The sequence below is a fragment of the Pelodiscus sinensis genome, chromosome 6, assembly GCF_052426305.1.
Source record: "Pelodiscus sinensis isolate ZL-2025 chromosome 6, ASM5242630v1, whole genome shotgun sequence".
Lineage (NCBI taxonomy): Eukaryota > Metazoa > Chordata > Testudines > Trionychidae > Pelodiscus > Pelodiscus sinensis.
The window spans coordinates 13,255,220-13,276,378 of NC_143057.1; positions in this window are offsets into that span (position 1 = coordinate 13,255,220).

Consider the following 21,159-nt stretch of genomic DNA (forward strand, 5'->3'; position numbering starts at 1 on the left):
CTCTGCCCTCTGACAAACAGAGGCTAGGTACACCATTCCTTACCCATACTGGCTAATAGCCATTTATGGATTTAACCTCCAGGAATTTATCTAGTTCTCTCTTCAACCCTGTTATAGTCCTAGTCTTCACAACCTCCTCAGGCAAGGAGTTCCCCAGATTGACTATGCGCTGTGTGAAGAACTTCCTTTTATTTGTTTTAAACCTGCTGCCCATTAATTTCATTTGGTGGCCCCTAGTTCTTATATTATGGGAACAAGTAAATAACTTTTCCTTATTCACTTTTTGCACACCACTCCTGATTTTCTATATCTGTCATATCCCCCCCTTAGTTTCCTCTTTTCCAAGCTGAAAAGTCCTTGTCTCTTTAATCTCTCCTCATATGGGACCCGTTCCAAACCCCTAATCCTTTTAGTTGCCCTTCTTTGAACCTTTTCTAATGCCAGTATCTCTTTTTTGAGATGAGGTGACCACATCTGTACTCAGTATTCCAGATGTGGGCGTACCATGGATTTATAGAAGGGCAATAAGAAATTCTCCATCTTATTCTTGTTTTGTTTTTGCGTTTCACTTGTGAATGGCCTCCGACTGATTTTTTTCTGTGGGTTGAGTGGCCCCTGACCCAAAAAAGGGTCCCCACCTCTGGCCTAAATCAATGGTCAGGCTTAAGTCAACTTATTCTTTTCTATTAGTATGACAAGAGAGTCGCTACTACTTAGGCCACTGTGCCGGGGGAGGGGGGGAGAGGGAAGAGGAGAGGGAAGCAAAGGGGGCAGTTGCCCCAGGACCCAGAAATTCAAAGGGGCCTGGGGCTCCTCTGCTGCTACTGTGGCAGTGCTGGCAACCAGAGCACCAAGCCTTTTACATCACCACCAGAGCACTGCGTTGTGCACTCCACACAGCTCTGAGGGCCAGCGGGAGGGGTGGAGAGGGAGAGGAGGGGCAGTGTTCAATACTGTGGTTCAAGCAGCTCTGAGGACTGGCTGCCTTGGTTCTGTCCCAGGCCTTGCCCTTTTCCCAGGTGCAGAGCCGGCCACCCCCACACCTTGCCTCATCAGTCAGCCCCTCTGCTGCCACTTGATCCATCCTTCAAAAAGAGTTCCTCTGATTAGAATATCTGTTATACTCGTTTGTAAAAAGTCTATTTAAACTGATTTGAGATGGAACAAAATACTGCTCAGAATCTGTTCTGGTGGCAGCAAGGCACAGGAGAATTTATTGATTCTTCTCACTTGACTCATCAGTTGATGGAGACAACAGGTAATATTTTCATAAATGCCACAGATTCATTTTCAAAAAGCAATTTAGGGCTCATTTACACATACTCTGAGTGCATGGCAAGCTGGGATGGATAGACTCGTACCATGCTCTGACTGTTCATGTGGACCCTGCTGATCTGCATTAGCTGTATGTGAGTGTTCTTTGAGCCAGCCGAACGAGACCCAAGGAACATTAACAAGCCATCAATGTACATCAGCAGGGTCTAAACAGTTAGTCACTGGTTCACTAGGGCAGATTTGCATCCTGTCTTGCTGCAATCTAAGGCTATGTCTACACTGCAACACTATTTTGGGATACCAGAGTATCCCAAAATAGATATCCTTCATCTTCACAGCAAGCGCATAACTTCAAAATATAATGGGCTTACTATTCTGATGTCTCTGTAAACCTCATTCCACAAGGAATAAAGGACGTTTTGGAAGAATAGCAGGTTATTTTGAAATTTGGCACTGGATATACAGCACCAAAGTATGAAATAAGCTATTTTTAAATAATATCAAAATAAGTTATGCAATTTGCATTGCTCAAATTGCATCTTATTTTGAGCTATGGTACACAGTTGAGACACACCCTAATTGATCATATAGACAAGCGCTATCGTGTTTAGGTACCTGCATCTCATTGAATGCCAATGGACTTTAAACTTCTCAGGGCTTGATTTACAAAGATATTTAGGTACTTAACGTTGCCTATAGGAATTTCAAAAGCACACAGGTAACTTCCTCCCATTACTTTAAATGGGTGTTAGGTGCTTAGGGACTTTTTTCTGATTTTTTTTTTCTTTGAAAAAATTATCTTCACTGAGCAGCCAGCTCTAGAGTTGCCCAAAGCAATCACTGGCATGCAGCTCCAATGCTATTGTGCCTAGCATCCCCATAGACATTCTTCATGCTGGTAGTATTTCCATCATCCTTTATCATTGTGCTCATTTGAACTGTAAACTAGGCCTTGGGGAGGAACTATATAACCCCTCTCTTTTTTCTGCAGCCTGACACAGATTTTAAATCCGGCAATAACTTCTCTTTGGAGATGCCATCCTTTCCTACCCTTTAAATCAATGCTGCTGATGGTTTTTCCTCACTACCTCATCCTGCTGACTTCTCAGCACCATCCATTCATCCCCAAGACAACAAGAAACAGCAGGCAACTTCAGCTACAGGAAAAAAGATCTTGAGAGCTAGTAGCAGCAGTCTGAACTCTCTCAGGAAGTGGCAGTAGTAGAGAAGCCATTCCTTATAAGGCAACAGCAACAAAAGCAGCTTAATTAGCAAGAGCTCACTGAAATAACGCCTCCAACACTGAGTCTAGAGTCACATGTGTGTTGGAATATGGATTATTCTTAATTGTATAATCATATTAAAAATAGCTTATTTCATACTTTGGTGCTGTATATCCAGTGCCAAATTTCAAAATAACCTGCTATTCTTCCAAAACGTCCTTTATTCCTTGTGGAATGAGGTTTACAGAGACATCAGAATAGTGAGCCCATTATATTTTGAAATTATGGGCTTGCTGTGAAGATGAAGGATATCTATTTCGGGATACTCTGGTATCCCAAAATAGTGTTGCAGTGTAGACATAGCCTTAGATTGCAGCAAGACAGGATGCAAATCTGCCCTAGTGAACCAGTGACTAACTGTTTAGACCCTGCTGGTGTACATTAATGGCTTGTTAATGTTCTTTGGGTCTCGTCCGGCTGGCTCAAAGAACACTCACAGCTAATGCAGATCAGCAGGGTCCACATGAATAGTCAGAGCATGGTAAGAGTCTATCCATCCCAGCTTGCCATGCACTCAGAGTATGTGTAAATGAGCCATATTCTTAATTGTATAATCATATTACAGAATCATGCTGGTTCCATCTAAATACCAGGGACTAGATTTACCATTTGTACTGGCGTAACTCCACAGAGGTCAATGGATGTGACTGTCCATCACTCTGCAACTTTTATGGTCCATTACACTATTGAAGACCACTCTGACTTGGGAGCATTAGCATTTTCACCTACAGCACTGACTGCACTAGCAAAAGAGCAACAGAGAATTAGCACATGTATAGTTACTTTGGATTTATACTGGGGTCAATGACAGCAGAAATGGACACACACACACACACACCTTGCCGCTCAGGCTGTTACATTGTTCCAGAATTTAGTTTAGTTTAGCCATTTTTAGAGTCACAGAGCACAGAGTGTTGCCAACTCCCAACTCTTATGATTAGTGTTGCAAGTCTCCTGATATTGAGTGTGGTTTTTTTCCTTAAAAGCCTGGCAGCTGGAATCATAAAATTGAATGAATATTTCTGCTTTCATTAAAAATAATAATAATATAATACAAAACCTCAGTGTCATGGATTAAATCTCGAATGTGTGAAGCAAGTACACCTGAAAGTCTTAGAAACCAGACAACAAATAACAATAACCGAACATTGGAACTGAACATCAGGAATTGAAAGCCAATGTCATGGTCATATAACAATTACTTCTTATCAGTTTTAGCCTCATTTGCAATCGTGAACTAAAGCTGAAAGGCTTCTTTCTAATGTCAATTCCCTCAGCCATCCAGCCCTCCCTTACTAACAAGTTATTTAAAATATTCCGATATTTTATATTCCAAGCTATTTTTTTGCAACTCTCGTTCAAGCAATTTATATTCAGCACTATGTTATGAGGCATAGAAACCCTCCTCTCAAATACAGCATTATACAACATTTTATATCCAGCCATAAGACTAAGCATGTCTTATTGTTCAGTTGGTGAATTCAGAAAAATTTCATGCAAATACCATTATTGTGACTCTGTCTTAGGTCAGAATTAAAGAAGAAAGTGGAATTGGCTATTGGGAAGAATGAAACATGAGAGAATTAAATTTAAAAAGTGCACGATTTATAAGCAGCAGACATGTCTACATTTTAATCATTAAGCCCCAAAGACCTTTAATTATTAAGCAATGCTCAAATGCTAAGCAACATAATCTCTGTGTTAGTTAATTACCGCAGTGAGTGAAGGTATACATTAAGCTTGGGAGAAATGCTGTTTCTTAGTGTCTGTACAGTTATTCTTGGGGGGGAGAAAGAGGGGGAGGGGGAGGAAGAAGGATGGATCTGAAGATCATGGAGGTCAACAATATCCAGGAAGGAAAACAGCTTAAGGAAAATCTCTTTTAACACAATTCATTCTCCAAAGATAGCTCCCCTATGAAATATTAATGAACAATGCTATTTATTGAACAATCATTACCCAAGGTTATTGCATAGGAAACTGTTACCTAAATTAATCCTGTGGAAAGAATGAACTTCCTTCATAGGGACCTCTCAAATGCAGCTGAGACCTTTCATTTCGCACCTTCAGATACACATTTTTTGTGCAACAATGGCTGAGGCTTGGTAGGCTTCCTGCAAATGAAAATAGGAACATAAGGGTGAAAGATATGCAAGCACCTGCTCTTTTTAGAGCATTCAAACAGGCACCCATGGTTTTCACTCTCCACTACTTTCCATCTTGTGAAGTACTTTCCACATGTGCAAAGCACTGCAAAGAGCTGGTCAGTTAGAGAGTAACTACATTACTCATGTTACGCTGGAGTAAATGAGTTTCAAAGATAATTTCAACAGAACTATGCTTATTTATGCCAGCTGGAGGCCTTGTCTACTTATAAGGAACAGAACCAGCTGAATCACTCAAGTGCTAGGTTCTATAAAGGTAGGGCAGTAGATTATCTGAGAGTTATGGATATTAACAGATATTTATTTTCTGCTTGGAAACAGAAAATACCCATTTGGGAAAGATGCTATAGGTTCCTGGATTGCTAACCTGGTATTGTGCTTTAGGGGACAAATCTGAGTCAGGCACTTAAGCTGAGGCAACTGTGTGAGAGGTAGTTATGACTTGGATAAGACCTCATAGCAGAAGACCTCAGGTCTTTGTCTACTTTGTCAAGATTTTGCGCAAAAGCAGTTGCTTTTGTGCAAAAACTTGCTGCCTGTCTACTCTGGCCGCGAGGTCTTGCGCAAGAACACAGATGTTCTAATGTAAGAAATCAGTGCTTACATTACATTCTAATGTGAGAAATCCCGCTCAGGAATAAGCCCTCTTGCGCAAGTGTTCTTGCGCAAGAGGCCGATGTAGACAGGCAACATGAATTTATTGCACAAGAAAATGGCCATCGGAGCTTTCTTGCGCAAGAGAGCATCTACACTGGTGGAACGAGGTGTACCGGTAGTTCGAATTAGAGATCCTAATTCGAACGACCTACTCCATGCCGCTTGTAACTGCGGGCATGGAGTTCGGACTAAGGGGGATTTAAAAATGGTGGCATCCGGGAAGATGCAAATGAAGCCCGGGATATTTAAATGTGTCAACTTTTTTATGACTAATACTATGATGGAAAATGTGTAGACAGAGAGTGAATGGTACTCTATTAAAATTGCACACTCATAATAATAGTTCGACCTTATAGTGTTGATGATTATGGCTTAAAGAATAGAGGCTTGCTCATTGTGAATAGCATGTAAATCAGAGTCTGCTGGGGTAGGGCCTATTTGATGAGAGAAAAGTGATCATGCACCTCCCTGAAATAAAGCAGGATCATATCTCCTCAGTAAACTGATACAACTTCCATTATCATAAATAAAAGTTATACAAGAGCACTGAGAAGTATAGTCCCCAAAGAATGGCATGAGAAGAATAGGAAATTATTGTAATGCAGTCTTTTTCCCCTATTAAGCATAATAATTAATAAAGTTCCTGGACTGACATTACAACTATTAACATCTGTTCTCTAACCTCCATAGAGCACTAAAGTTAAGATGCAATCCAAGTACTTCAATCTTTTCAAATTAAAAAAAAACCTCAACTCTAATCAGAGCTATAAATAGAAATATTCACTAAGAAATGGTGCTGGAAGATTACTAATACAGGTAAAATTGTTAATGCTGCAGTACTTAAGATAAGTATTATAAAAAAGGAATGTAAATGCACAAAAGCCCTGCAATTCTGGTAATGTGTGATTGTGTTTGTATATTTCAGTTTAGACTAAAATCTGTGACTTTTTTTCAGGAAATATTGTCTATATTTTATTTAATTTCTTTATGATTACAGGCAGTCCCCGACTTACGCGGATCCGACTTATGTCGGATCCGCACTTACAAACGGGGCTTTTCTCGCCCCAGAGGACACGGGTGGCGACTTTGCTCCCAGGCGACGGCTTTGCTCCTGGGCAAACAAGCAAAGCCACCCAGGCGGCGGCTTTGCTCTGGTGTCCCTGGTCTGCTCGGGGGGTCCAGCAGTTTTGCTGGACCCCCCCAGCAGACCAGGGGGACAGGAGCAAAGCCGCGGAGCACGCCCGCAGCGGGACAGCCCAGGGGGCTGACTTGGGGGCGCGCTTGGGCTGTCCCGCTGCGGGCATGCTCCGCGGCTTTGCTCCGCGTCTCCCAGGTCAGCAGACTAGGGAGACGGAGCAAAGCCGTGGAGGACTTGGGCGGTCCCGCCGCCCCCATCTCCCTGGTCTGCTGGGGGGGGTTACAGCTAGTGCCCCCCCCAGCAGACCAGACTTTTCTTGCCTACCCCTGGGGTAGAGCAGCTGGGGGATGCTGGGTTGGTCCCGCAGCGCCGCTCCGGACCAACCCAGCAGCACCCCAGCAGCTCTGCCCCAGGCGTCCTGATTCAGCCACTGCTGGTCAGTTTCAGCAGCGGCTGAATCAGGACGCCTGGGGCAGAGCAGCTGGGGTGCTGCTGGGCTGCTCCAGTAGAGCCGAGGAGCCGCGCTACTGGAGCAACCCAGCAGCACCGCAGCTGCTCTGCCCCAGGCGTCCCCAAGTCAGCCGCTGCTGAAACTGACCAGCGGCTGACTACAGGAAGCCCAAGGCAGAGTTGCTCTGCCCCAGGCTTCCTGGAATCAGCCGCTGATCAGTTTCAGCAGCAGCTGACTTGGGGACGCCTGGGTTTCTTAAGTTGAATCTGTATGTAAGTCAGAACTGGCATCCAGATTCAGCCGCGGTTGAAACTGATCAGTTTCAGCAGAGGCTGACGCCAGTTCCGACTTACATACAGATTCAACTTAAGAACAAACCTACAGTCCCTATCTTGTATGTAACCCGGGGACTGTATTCTGTATTCTGTAATCCCATAATTCCTGAAGTTAATTTTCCATTGGATGGTTATTTAAGTATACTTGACTATTTCTTTTTAATCACATCTTAAACCAGTATTTAAACAACAGAGGCCAGCCACTGTGAATTAATGTAGCTACACCGAGGTTAAGCATTTACAACCATTGAGGATGTGGCCTTTAATCTGCTGATATTTTACTACTTGGGTAAAGTGACAGACAAAAGGCTTAAAATCTGGAGAAAAAATTGAGAATACTTAATATTTTACCTGGTTGTATCAATAAAGATTCAAATGAGGTATGAGGTTATAAACACTACTGAAGAGGGCAAATATATTGAAATGAGAGAGAGAATGAATACAATATATTTAAGTACATGGTTTTAAATCCTTCTCTGGTGTACATCAGCGGAGCTGCTTTGAAATCCATGGAACTATGCCAAATAACATCTGCTGAAGATATGAGCTATGGTTTTTGCAGGCTTAAAAAAAAAACAAAAGGAAGTATTTATTTACGCAATGTACAGTCAACCTGTGGAACTCCTTGCTAATGGACGTTGTGAAGGCCAGGACTTTAATGGTCGAAAAAAGAACTAGATAAATTCATGCTTATTAAAAATAAATAAATAAATACATCAAACACAAGATAAATAAATATGTATTAGCCAGAATGGGTAGGAATGATGTCCTTAGCCTCTGTTTGTCAGAGACTAGGGATGGATGACAGGGCAGGGATCACTTGATGATTACCTGTTCTGTTCACTCCCTCTTGGGCATCAGGTGCTGGCCACTGTTGGAAGACAGGATATTGGGCGATGGACCTTTAGTCTGACCCAGTTTGGTCATACTTATGTTCAAACAGCTCTTCTCCCCTTAGGTGCAGCTTCACTTTCTGAAATTCCTCAGCTGGGCACTAACTGCTGCTTCTCTATTGAGTTCTGTATCATAGAATACTAGGACTGGAAGGGACCTCGAGAGGTCATCGAGGCCAGTCCCCTGCCCCCATGGCAGGACCAAATATTGTCTAGACCATCCCTGACAGATGTCTGTCTAACCTACTCTTAAATATCTCCAGAGATGGGGATTCCACAACCTCCCTGGGCAATTTATTCCAGTGTTTGACCACCCTGACAGTTAGGAACTTTTTCCTAATGTCCAACCTAAACCTCCCTTGCCTCAGTTTAAGCCCATTGCTTCTTGTTCTGTCCTCAGAGGCCAAGATGAACAAGTTTTCTCCCTCCTCCTTATGACACCCTTTTAGATATCTGAAAACTGCTATCATGTCCCCCCTCAATCGTCTCTTTTCTAAACTAAACAAACCCAATTCTTTCAGCCTTCCCTCATAGGTCATGTTCTCTAGACCTTTAATCATTCTTGTTGCTCTTCTCTGGACCCTCTCCAATTTCTCCACATCTTTCTTGAAATGCGGTGCCCAGAACTGGACACAATATTCCAACTGAGGCCTAACCAGTGCAGTTGTTAGTCACTTTTTTTGGCAGAGAAAATATAATTTGTCTTTTTTTAATTTATGAACTTTGGTACCTATTCCCTGGATTTTTATTTTGTTTTAAATATCCACTATGAAGTTGTGAAGTATCAGGAACTATTTGTATGTTGCTTCTGCTAATTTGCACAGGAAAGTCTTTTTCCACCTCTGCATTTTCCTGGAAATATCATCAAGGACAGAGACTCAAGCACCACGATGTAAATGAAGCCAAATTGGCTTATAAATTTGTGGCCACCAGAAGAAGGCTAATGGCATATTAGGTTGCATTATGAGGAGCATTGCCAGCAGATCCAGATAAGATATTATTCCCCTTTATTAATGATTAAGGGGCTGGAGCACATGACCTATGAGGAGAGACTGAGGGATTTGGGTTTGTTTAGTCTGCAGAGGCAAAGAGTGAGGGGGGATTTGATAGCAGCCTTCAACTTTCTGAAGGGAGGTTCCAAAGAGGATGGAGAAAGGCTGTTCTCAATAGTGATAGTTGGCAGAACAAGGAGCAATGGTCTCAAGTTACAGTGGGGGAGGTCTAGGTTGGATATTAGAAAAATCTATTTCACTAGGGCTGTGTCTACACTGGGCCACTTATTCCGGATAATCAGCCGCTTTTCCGGAATAAGCTGTGAGCTGTCTACACTGGCCCTTGAATTTCCGGAAAAGCAACGACGCTCGACTGTACAAAATCAGTCGCTATTCCGGAAAAACTATTCTGCTCCCGCTCGGGCATAAGTCCTTATTATGGAACACTGTTCCGGAAAAGGGCCAGTGTAGACAGCCCAGTAGTCTTTTCCAGAAAAAAGCCCCGATCGCGAAAAGGGCTTTTCCGGAAAAGCAGCCTGCCAATGTAGATGCTCCTTTTCCGGAAAAACTGAAAACGGAATAGTATTCCGTTTTAAGCAGTTCCGGAAATTCATGCCAGTGTAGACACAGCCTAGGAGGGTGGTGAATCACTGGAATGGGTTACCTAGGGAAGTAGTGGAGTCTCCATCTCTAGAGGTTTTTAAGTCTCAGCTTGACAAAGCCCTGGCCTGGTTGATTTAGTTGGGATTGGCCCTGCCTTGGGCAGGGGGCTGGACTTGATCTCCTGAGTTCTCTTCCAGCTCTATGATTCTATGATTACATTCTTAAAAATGAATTTGAAAATACTTATAATTATGCAAAATAATTAACAGAAATGTTGTCACATCTTTTGCAAATTGGAGGCAATATAGGAATCAGAATATTGTGCTGTTAAGTGTCTCTCAGGTAACAGCCACAGTTGCACTAGTAAATCTTCAAATATTCTCTGGAAGGCTTTGTCAATCATTCGTTGCAGAAAGACTGTTTAAATGTCTATTTTGGAGCTTGCTGTAAACTCAGGTTTTGAGTATAACTTGTTTTTCCATGACAAAAGAGAGTATTCAGTATCACAACTGCAGTGTAATTTGTCTTATTTTCTTCAACATGTTCTCTTAGTTATATTTAAGATAATGCAAAGCTGTTAGAAAATACCAAACAAATGTTAAATGATGCATATAGTGTATATTGCTAGTAACTTTCAAGAAGCTTATTTTTAAAAAAATGAAGAGTGCAGTCAAAGTTACTGAACTGCTTTTCTTAAACTTTTCACAGTTGCATTGCACAGGTGCACAAAGCCTTCCATCAAGGCTGGATTAATCATTGCACTAATAAGGCTATAGGGTTAGGTCCTCCCATTGTTTAGGCCCTGATGTTCAGGGCTTGGCCTGGCGAGGGAGGGTGAGTGAAGTTGCTCACGTAGCCTTGCCTGAGCCTGAAGCACTCCTCTCAGCAAGAAAGACAAGGCAAAGCAGCCCCCTGTGGCATAGAAGCCCCCCCTACATTGTTGACAGTGATGGAAGGGGAACAAGCAAGCAACATGCAGCACTGGTAGGAATTGAGGGGGGGGGGGAGGCTTCAGCCCCTTCTGCCCTTCCTAAGCAGTACTGGACCGGTGTGGGGTGCATCCCGAGCCAACCCCTTTCACCTTCCTGCTGCTTTCACCTTCCTGCAGGATTGCTCCCGGACCCTGGCAGGGAGCACACCCATCTCTTCCTGAAGCAGAGTGCCTTAGCCAGCTCTCACTGCATTGGCGCACCAGGGCACATTGCCTTATTTCCCTCTCTGGTTTTGTTCCAAAACCTGAAAGCTAAATAACCCTGAAGTTACTCATTTTCTGCACCAACTCTAACTAAATTCTTTGCCTAGTGGAACATGTTGGGTGAGCATAGAATGACTGTGATTTGAGAAGGGAATGAGACCAAAGGCCAATAACTGGGGACAGTTACACTTCCGGACAGGGTCCGGGAGAACAGATTTTGCACAAGAATAGATTTAGGTCCCTTCTGCTTTTTCACACCTGGATAAGCAGAATCTCATTCACTTTCCTCCCCGTTGAACATTTGAAAGGGTGGGAGACGGAAAAGGTATGTGCTGTCCGCTTGATCCTTCATTCAATACTAGCCTAAGACCTTTCCCTCCCTCTTGCTTTATGCCCCTCATAACCTTAATCCAGCCCTGTGTCCCACCCTGACCCCACTGCCCTGGGTGCCCTCCCCATAGGAGCTGGGGGACATGCTGTTGATTCCAGGAGCCTCGTGGAGCAGTGTAGCAAACAGAGTGTAGCAAACCCCAACCCTACTCTGCAGCAGGAGCTTGGATTAAAAGGCCTGATGGGCTGGACATGGGCTGTAGTTTTCCTACCCCTAACCTAGAAGCTAGTTAAACAGAAGAGTGTTGCAGACTTATTCTTTAATTATGTTTTTATGTTCTTACTGATTTAATTATGGCTCTCCTTGTAACATGCCTAACCTCTGTAACTGGGCTAAACCAGTTATACAGATGAGGCAGCATGGTCAGCGGGTTTAGGCAAGCAGAACCCTTGCCTTCTCAAAATGACCAGGGTGCTCCTGCCCCCATTCCAGCCAAGCATGGGGACTAGGCCACAGCACAGCTGCCCCTATGACCAGTGCTACAGCCAGATGGGGAGATTGGGGTCAAGCAGCTGCCAGCTGGCCAGCAGCTGTCTAGCTGGCTGGGGATGAGGCAAGGCTGCCCACTTGCTCTGGAGGTTTTGGGGGAGAGCTGAGGCTGGGAGGCTGTCATATTATGGGAATGTAAAGCACCTGGCATGCTGGGAATCCTAGAACTGGAAGGGACCTCAAGAGGTCATCGAGTCCAGTCCCCTGCCATCCTGGAAGGACCGAACACTGTCTAAATCATTCCTTATAGAAATCGCTAGCCTTGGGCAGGACCCTTCAGTCATACAGAATTGCAGGGGCCCTAGGATGCAGGGCAGTGACCAGCTGGACATGGAAGAAGCTGGGCCTTGGGAGGAAGGTGTGGGACCAAGTCTTGCCTCTCCAAGCCAACAAGTCATCCAGCATCCCTGCTAGGCAGGCTAAATTTTACTCTCTAACTTAGATGTGCAACTTGCAATGAAGTTGTTGAGTATTGGGGGGTGCCTGACTGTCCTGCTCTAGTAGCACCTAGACCATTTAGAGCAGGGGTAGGAAACCTAATGCCCAGGGCCAGTTACAGTTCCCAGCTTGCCTGGATCTGGCCCCCGGGGCTCAGGACACTGGTGAGCCCACACTGGCACTCCAGCCCCTTCTGCCTCCCACCCAAATGATTTTTCTGTGGGTCAGTGGCCCCGACTGGTCTGAAAGACAATGCTGTTGCAGACTGAGGAGTTATGTGACTTTTAGCGTATGCAGTAGAGGCTTATGCATCAAGCTTCATAGGTCATAGGTTTGATCTCACCCATCTATGACTGGATTCCGTCAGCATTCTATGCACAAAGTACCTGAAGGCAAAATTTGGTTCTTTGTATGTAATCAAAATAAGTCATGTGTTGGACTAGTGATATTTGTGAACTGTGGGATATTTTTACTGTTTATAAGAGGATGGATTTGGGAAATTCATCAGAGAGGGTTACAAAAAAATAGCAGAAATTGAATAGGAAAAAAAGTTTATGGATTGTTAGGAAAGAAACATCTACCAAGTAACAGATTTACTAAAACAGATAACTATACTGAAGCTCATTTTTGTTTCTAAAAAGATTACATTTAGATTTCTGTAGCTCTATGCTGTCCTTGTTGAATATAATTTGTATGACTAATTACTGCTAAGTAAATAAAAGAGAAACAGGACAAAGGACAAAACCATTTAAATCCTTGTTGGAAATCACATTTACATTTTATGTGTATGGATATAAACACAGAAAGGCATAAGAGTGGGATGAAGAAAAGCACTTCACAAGGCTATTGCAAAAAGGATACATTTTGATTGCTACACACAAAATAGAAAAGTAAGGATATGAAACATAAAGATGTCTCATTGAGGCCAATGGGGGCAATAAAAGCATCAATGTTTTGCTAAATTGGGGCTTGATTCTATCAGGTGGTGAGGACCCTCACCTACTATGGAGCTAGCTAGAAAATGTCTTTTTTTTTAAGGTCCCAAATGAAAACAAAAAGTCAAGTGCAAATTTTTTCACTGGAAGAGACTTCCTGAAAAAAAACTCCACTGTGGGAGAGTTGAAACATTTTTTTTCAGACTGTTGTTTATCTTCTAGATAAGCAGCCAGGAAGTCATCCCCATTTTAAATTTTTTACTGATGAAAATTCCTTGATTTTCCTTGATTTTAGGGGAATCAAGGTTTCTAAAAAGGGCATTTTCTTTTACAAAGGGAGATCCCAGCTAGCTCAAATAAAAATATTGTTCAGAATAGTTTATGCACACTTTATTTCTCATGTGGGAGTTTTTGTAGCAGTAGTGCTATTGTAACTTTATTAAATTTGTTAGTCTGCTGGATTGCAAAAGATCAACAAAAACAAGTCAATTAAATATGAATGCTGTGTTGCTGTTGCCATGTGGGTCCCAGCATACTGGAGAGACAAGGTGGCTGAGGTAATAGCTTTTATTGGAGCCACTTCAATTTGGTTAGAGAGGTGGGTTTTTGAGCTACAGAATGCTCCTCTGTGTAGCTCAAGAGTTTGCTTCTCTCACCCACAAAAGCTGGTCTAATAAAAGGTATTATCTCACCGCCTTGTCTCTCTATATTCAATGGCTTTTTAGGATTGATTGTCACTTCCTTTCATGGCTAATCAGATGGACAAATAGGCCATCCTACTGCTTAATAATTTAAAAACTGTCAGTGTTCTCCATTACTGTTAGCATTTACAGTGACTTGGAAAGAGACTTTTAAAACAGCTAAAATTAGTTTATGAAAAGTTAGGAAAGTAAATGGGATAGTACCAGATATAAATCAACACAGAAGGTGATCCAGCCATTTGATTAAATGGTATCTTATAGCCTGAGAGAAAATTCTGGGACCTGTTTTCTTCACACAACACATTTGATAAAAAGGATGGTGATCAACTCCCTCAAGAAAAGTGTTATAACAAAAATTTCAGCCACAGATTCAACCCTTTACTCCTATCATGAGCATTGGAGTTTCTTAATTAGTTTGTTCACTTTCACTTTTTCAGTGGAAAGTGGTCATGGTCAAAGTGTCATACAATATCATCTGAAAAAGCTGTGAAAAAAAGGAGCAAGTTCAAGGTTCCCAAGTCAACTTTTATTTATGCCTTGTATACTCTACATACAGGACCACAACCAAAGTAGGCACTAATGAGGTCATTGCTCCATTAGTACATACATTGCAGACAGGAATGTCAGATGAGAAATATAGTAAATGTAATATCTGACCAATTTTTATATTGTTTAGCTATATTTTGGTGAAAATTTTTGCTGGAAAAATAACTATTGTACTATATCCAGCATGTACTGTAGCAATGTGACACTAACGTTGGGGCAGCAACAGTTATAAAAGGATGATAATGATGACTATATGGAGGGGTACAGCATCTGACACAGCAATTTCTCCTGTTCCTGTGATCCCATCACAGTTATTTGCCTGAGGATTTATTCCTCTCCATGATGTGAAAATGTGGGAGGACGTGTGCCTATATTAAAATCAAAATATAGCTTTTAATCAGAACAGTGATAGGATTAATTTTTACTTCATAGTCTTCAAATGTCAGGGGTGTTCTCACTCTAAAATATGAATGAACTTCGAAGGCCTGTAGAAGCTCATAAAACATGTAGTCAAAATTCGTTTTAAAATCCCATGCATTTTTTTAAGTTTCTCCTTTGGCACTAAATATGAAAACACAGCATTTGAAATAAATTTTTAGTTTTCCTATTCACAATGTCTAATACTGAACTCTCTTTGTGTCGAGAATATATTGCAAGTCACACAGGAATATAAATCCTATTGCTGATCATAAACTCAAGTCCTTTTATTTACTTGTGCAATAATAAAATCAAGTATGTGAGCTTTGAAGTCTTTTTTTTTTATTTAAATTTCTGAAGCTTGGTATTGAATACAAATCAGAGAGTGCTAAAATACTCAGCTTTTAGTTGCTTTTATTCTATCCCCAGGCATACATTAGGTACTTTTCAATTTTTTCCCTTAAATCAACTAGAATGGTTTCTGCAATGTTCTCATACATTTTTGCCTTAAACAATCCTTTTTGCATGAATTTTAATATTTGAAACTAACATACAAAAGATTATATAAAATGTTGGTTAGCAAGTTAAACTACATTCTAGAGTTTTGGTATAATAATCAGGGCTGACATCCATGAACAAAGATGACTGACTCTCTAAGCGAGAACTTTCACAAGTAGCATTTATGTGACTATACAGCACCTGGTAAAATAGGATTCTAGTCCATGACTAGAAACTGCAAATCTTCAACACAAATGCGAAGAGTGTGTTCTTGTATGGATGAGAGACCTGGTATACTAAAAAGTCTTTAACTCACAAGCTACAGACATTCATAAACAGATGCCTGAGGTACATTCTTTGCACCAAATGGCAAGACTTGGTCACAAATGAGGAGTTTTGGAACAGCAGGACAAGAACCACTTGACGTTCAAATCAAGAAAAGAAAGTGGGAATGGCTAGGCCACATTCTCAGAAAACCATCTTCCAGTATAATCTGTCAAGCTTTCACATGGATCCCACAAGGAAAATGCAAAAGAGGAAGACCTCAGGCAACAAGGAGATCTACTGAGCTTGAAGGATGAAAACTGAGGTACTCCTGGAGTTAGCTAGAAGTTTGGTCTCAAGACAGAGTGATGCAGAGGAGACTTGTAGATGACCTATGCTCCATTAGTAGTACAAGGGTTTAGTAGTAATGGTAGTAGTCCGTGACTGGTACTCATAGGTACCAACACAACATAGATTAGCTTAATTAAATTCAATCCAAGCTAACACATTGGCTACAAGTTCTGCCTCTGATCTGAATTCACTGGACCCATTCTTCACAGACCCTAAATAGGCATGTCATTTATACAATAGAGACATCAGTTAACACCTGGATATGCAAATATGAACATAAGATTAATCTGCATAAAAATTGTCTTTTGGTCTGAGATTAAGACTTTGTTGGGTGGTAGGGAAGGGAGGGTAGCTATTAATATTTCCCAAAATCAACTGATGGAAAGATAGGAACATATTGTAAATGCTGAAGAACACATATGAATCCATCCAGTTGGTTAGATTCATGGAAAATGCTGCTGGCTGATTATTTTTGAAATGCTTACATATGGAACTAAAAGAGCAGTGATCTGGGAACAAGTGCTAGGAAGGTGGGCAGGCCTGGGAAAAAATCTCAGGGGGTACGTCTACACTAGCTCATTAGTTCGAGCTAGGTAGGGTAATGAGGGCAAGCGGAGTTGCAAATGAAGCCCTGGATTTAAATATCCTGGGCTTCATTTGCATGTTCCCGGGCGCCGCCATTTTTAAATCCCCCTTAGTCCGAACTCCGTTCCCAAGGCTACAAGCGGCACGGAGTAGGTAGTTCAAATTAAAGATCCTAATTAATAGAATGAGGAGTAACGGTAGTTTGAATTAGGATCTTTAATTCGAACTACCTACTCGGTGCCGCATGTAGCCGCAGGCACGGAGTTCGGACTAAGGGGGATTTAAAAATGGCGGCGCCCGGGAACATGCAAATGAAGCCCGGGATATTTAAAAGGCCTGTGAAAGCGAGGGATCATTGTCCAGGATGGGTTGTAGATCACTAATGATGCATTGGAGCTGTTTTAGCTGAGGACTGTAGGTGATGGCCAGTGGTGTTCTGTTGGTTTTTTTCTTGGGCTTGTCCCGTAGCAGGAGGCTTCTGGGTACACATCTGGCTCTGTCAATCTGTCTTCTCACTTCCTCATGTGGGTATCGTAGTTTACAGAATGCTTGTTGAAGATCTTGTAGGTGTAGGTCTCTGTCTGAGGGGTTGGAGCATATGCGGTTGTACTCAGTGCTTGGCTGTAAATAATGGATCGTGTGGTGTGTCCGGGATGGAAGCTGGAGGCATGCAGGTAAGCATAGCGGTCGGTAAGTTTTCGGTATAGGGTGGTATTGATGTGACTGTCACTTATTTGCACCGTGGTGTCCAGGAAATGGACCTCCCTTGTGGACTGGTCCATGCTGAGGTTGATGGTGGGGTGGAAGCTGTTGAAATCGTGGTGAAATTCTTCCAGAGTCTCCTTCCCATACGTCCAGATGATGAAGATGTCATTGATGTAGCGTAGGTAGAGAAGGGGCGTAAGTGGACGAGAGCTGAGGAAGTGTTGTTTCAGGTCAACCATAAAAATGTTGGCACATTGTGGGGCCATGCGGGTGCCCATAGCAGTGCCACTGGTCTGGAGATATATATTGTCACCAAATCGGAAATAGTTGTGTGTGAGGATAAATTCACAGAGTTCAGCCACCAGTTTTGCTGTGGCATCATCAGGGATAATGTTCCTGACAGCTTGTACTCCATCTGCATGTGGGATGTTTGTGTAGAGAGCCTCTACATCCATGGTGGCTAGGATGGTGTTTTCTGGAAGATCACCAATGCATTGTAGTTTTCTCAGGAAATCTGTAGTGTCACGAAGGTAACTGGGAGTGCTGGTGGCGTAGGGTCTGAGTAAAGAGTCTTACATAGCCAGACAGTCCTTCAGTGAGAGTGCCAATGCCCGAGATGATGGGGCGTCCAGGATTTCCAGGTTTGTGGATCTTGGGTAATAGATAGAACAACCCTGGTTGGGGCTCTACAGGTGTGTCAATTTGTTCCTGTGCTTGTGTAGGGAGTGTCCTGAGCAGATGGTGCAGTTTCTTAGTGTATTCCTTAGTGGGATCTGAGGAGAGAGGCCTGTAGAATTTGGTACTGGAGAGTTGTCTGGCAGCCTCCTTTAGGTAGTCAGGCCTGTTCGTGATGACAACAGCACCTCCTTTGTCAGCCTCTTTGATTATAATGTCAGAGTTGTTCCGGAGGCTGTGGATGGCATTGCGTTCTGCACGACTGAGGTTACCAGGCAAGCGATGCTGTTTTTCCACAATTTCTGCCTGTGCACGTCGGCGGAAGCATTCTATGTAGAGGTCCAGACTGCCATTTCGGCCCTCAGGAGGAGTCTTGTTAATATGCAGCAGTTATGGTATTGCCCCTCCGTACGCCATGTTCTTGTTTTTCTTTTCCTTTTCATCTCCTGCCACCTATTGTGTCAGGACAGATGACGTGTTTCACCAAGCACAAGAGAGAAAAGGTTGTGCCGTGAGATGAGCAGTGGAAAAGTGTGAGTGATGCACACTTAGCAAATGCAGGCATCAAAACAAGGACAGCTTTCCACACAAAAAGGGCACGTGGCTAGTGGTGTACTGTGCAGCTTCCCTACCACCTGCCTGTGTGTAATAGCTGCGAGAAAAAAGAAACATCAAGCAGCTCAGGCCGTGTGTGTTTATGCTGATCGGTCTCACCTGGTTATGGCAGGCTTCCACTACCATTGTACATGGCATATCACAGTGCAGCCACAGAGGGCCTTTGAAATAATACAACTTCCTTACAGTTCTCATGTCTCTGCCTCCCTGTCAATTTTCTGGTTGCTCTGCAGCTGTGTCCTTAATTGCAGCTGGATTGTGCTAGGTGTTGTCCATTTACAGTGAGAAAGACAGTCTTTCCCCTAAAGAGCTTGTAAGCAGAATATGAAATGAAAAATAATGATGGACAAAGTAACAATGATACTCTTGTTTAATATGCAGCAGTTATGGCATTGCCCCTCTGTACCCCATGTTCTTGTTTTTCTTTTCCTTTTCATCTCCTGCCACCTATTGTGTCAGGACAGATGACGTGTTTCAGCTGTGTGGTCTCCATTACGCAATACCTGAAAATTGATTTCCCCCCTCCTTCACGCAATCCCCAGGAAGGGGAGGAAAGGAGAGCTAAGCTGCCATGATCGCACCGGTGACTTGGGAAGCTCTTAGGTTCGTGATTTATGTCGCTGAGTATTATACTTCTATTCTTACGTCACCGTGCTGAATGCCTGTAATGCTTGGCCTCAGTCAAGTGAGACCCTCTGGAGCAGAGCAGATTGCTCTCTGCCATCACGGCTGCGATTAGTGTGAGGTGTAACTCCGTGTGCTTTGGGCAGGGCGGCATCACTGTTCCATAGTCTGGATAAAGCAGCCGCTGGTGCACAAGTGGCTTGTGCACAAGTGGCTTCATTTCCAGGATCTGAGTCCTTTTCCCAGGCATTTTGCTACTGTAATGTTTTTGCCTTTTGCTGTGTATTCTTAATTTACCACAAACTGGTATTGCTGGCTTCAGACTCACAGAGGCCAAGTCAGTGTTTGCCATCAGTTACTGCTGTGCTGGAACTATCTTACCCTCCAGTGTTTCTTACTGGACATATTGGAGCATGTCTCTGTAAGTCTGGGATGGCCAAACTTACTGACCCTCTGAGCTGCATATGGCAATCTTCAAAAATTCAAGAACTGGGATGCACCAGCTGGGACTAAAGGTTTCTGCCCTACATGGTGGAGATAGTAGTAGTTGTTTCAGGGCTTCAGGTCCTTGGAAGATGGTTGGGTAACCCACATACCTCTCGGGTCTGGTACTGTCCCAGCTAGTGGCACTAAGGCCACTTATAGTGAGAATGAATCAGCTCTGTAGTCTTAGCTATCAGTGAGCCATGATCTGGCAATCCCTGTAGTAAAAAATTGTGACTACTGGAATAGCACCATCTGGTACCAGGTGGAACAGATCCTCACCTAACAAAGTCAGTGGAACTGGACATCAGCTGAGGCAGTGGGTCAACTTATCAGTAGTGACCACTTCATGGGAACCAGACTTTCAAGCAGCAGAAATGAATAACCAAGGCATTTTTTTTCTTGCAAGAAATAAAGACTATCTAATGAGTGAATGCTGTACTGTTTTGTGTGTGGTTTTGGGCTGTCATCTCAGGGCAGCTATACTGTACTCTCATTTGCTGAAATCCCATTTTGAATATGTCCAGAGAATGCCTCTTTATTCACATCAATGTACTTATCTCCGCCTAATCTAAGTTCCTATTTTCCAGCTCCGCCCTTGCCATCGTTCAGGGTCATCTGCTGTCTCACAAGATGAAGCATTTCCTATTCTTAAAAGGAATCCTTCCTGCATCATCAAATGTAGCTTAGGGCACAAATGTGCCCTTCTCTTCAGAGAAAACTAAATTCAGGAGGATAACAAACCCATTCTTCTTTATGAAAGGACCATCAGGGTCTGTGCTTCCTCTTCCACAACTCAGACATATTACTGCCTCTTTTCCACTTCACTCCTTTGCTGGCTCACACTTTTTATTCTGTCGAAGAAAAGACAACATATTGGTCCACAACTGTTTGTGCACCTTGTACAGTGATTTACACCACCATCAATCATTGCTATTCAGATTTAGTAACATCTTTTATTCTTGCTTTCCCATCAAGTTTCACTGGTATATGGGACTAGATAAGGAATCTGATCCATTGTTTATGCACATGGTATGTGATAAAAAGTCCCAGTTGGATAGTCTACTTGTCATTTGTACATCATATTAATGAACTCTTACATAACTGGAAGAAAACATGTGACTGAGCTAATGTCTAAAGCTAGGGCAATGCTTCATAAGACACATAGGACCTTAGCACTGGGATTGATTTACAAATGTGAACAAATGTGGAAGTTTAACTAATATTTGTGTTTGTTAGAAGTTTAGAGTTTGGACCTTTTTACTAAAATTTTATCTGTCAAAAATGGAAATTTTAGAAATTTTCAACCAGTTCTGTTCACTAATCTGAGTCTCACTCAGAGCTGAACAAGAACCCACCCTTTACTTGTCAAATTTTATTTTCCCCTCATAACAAATCTTTTGCGGGAATTTTCAGATTTAGTTATTTTATACAAATTTACTTGTGATTTTCTTC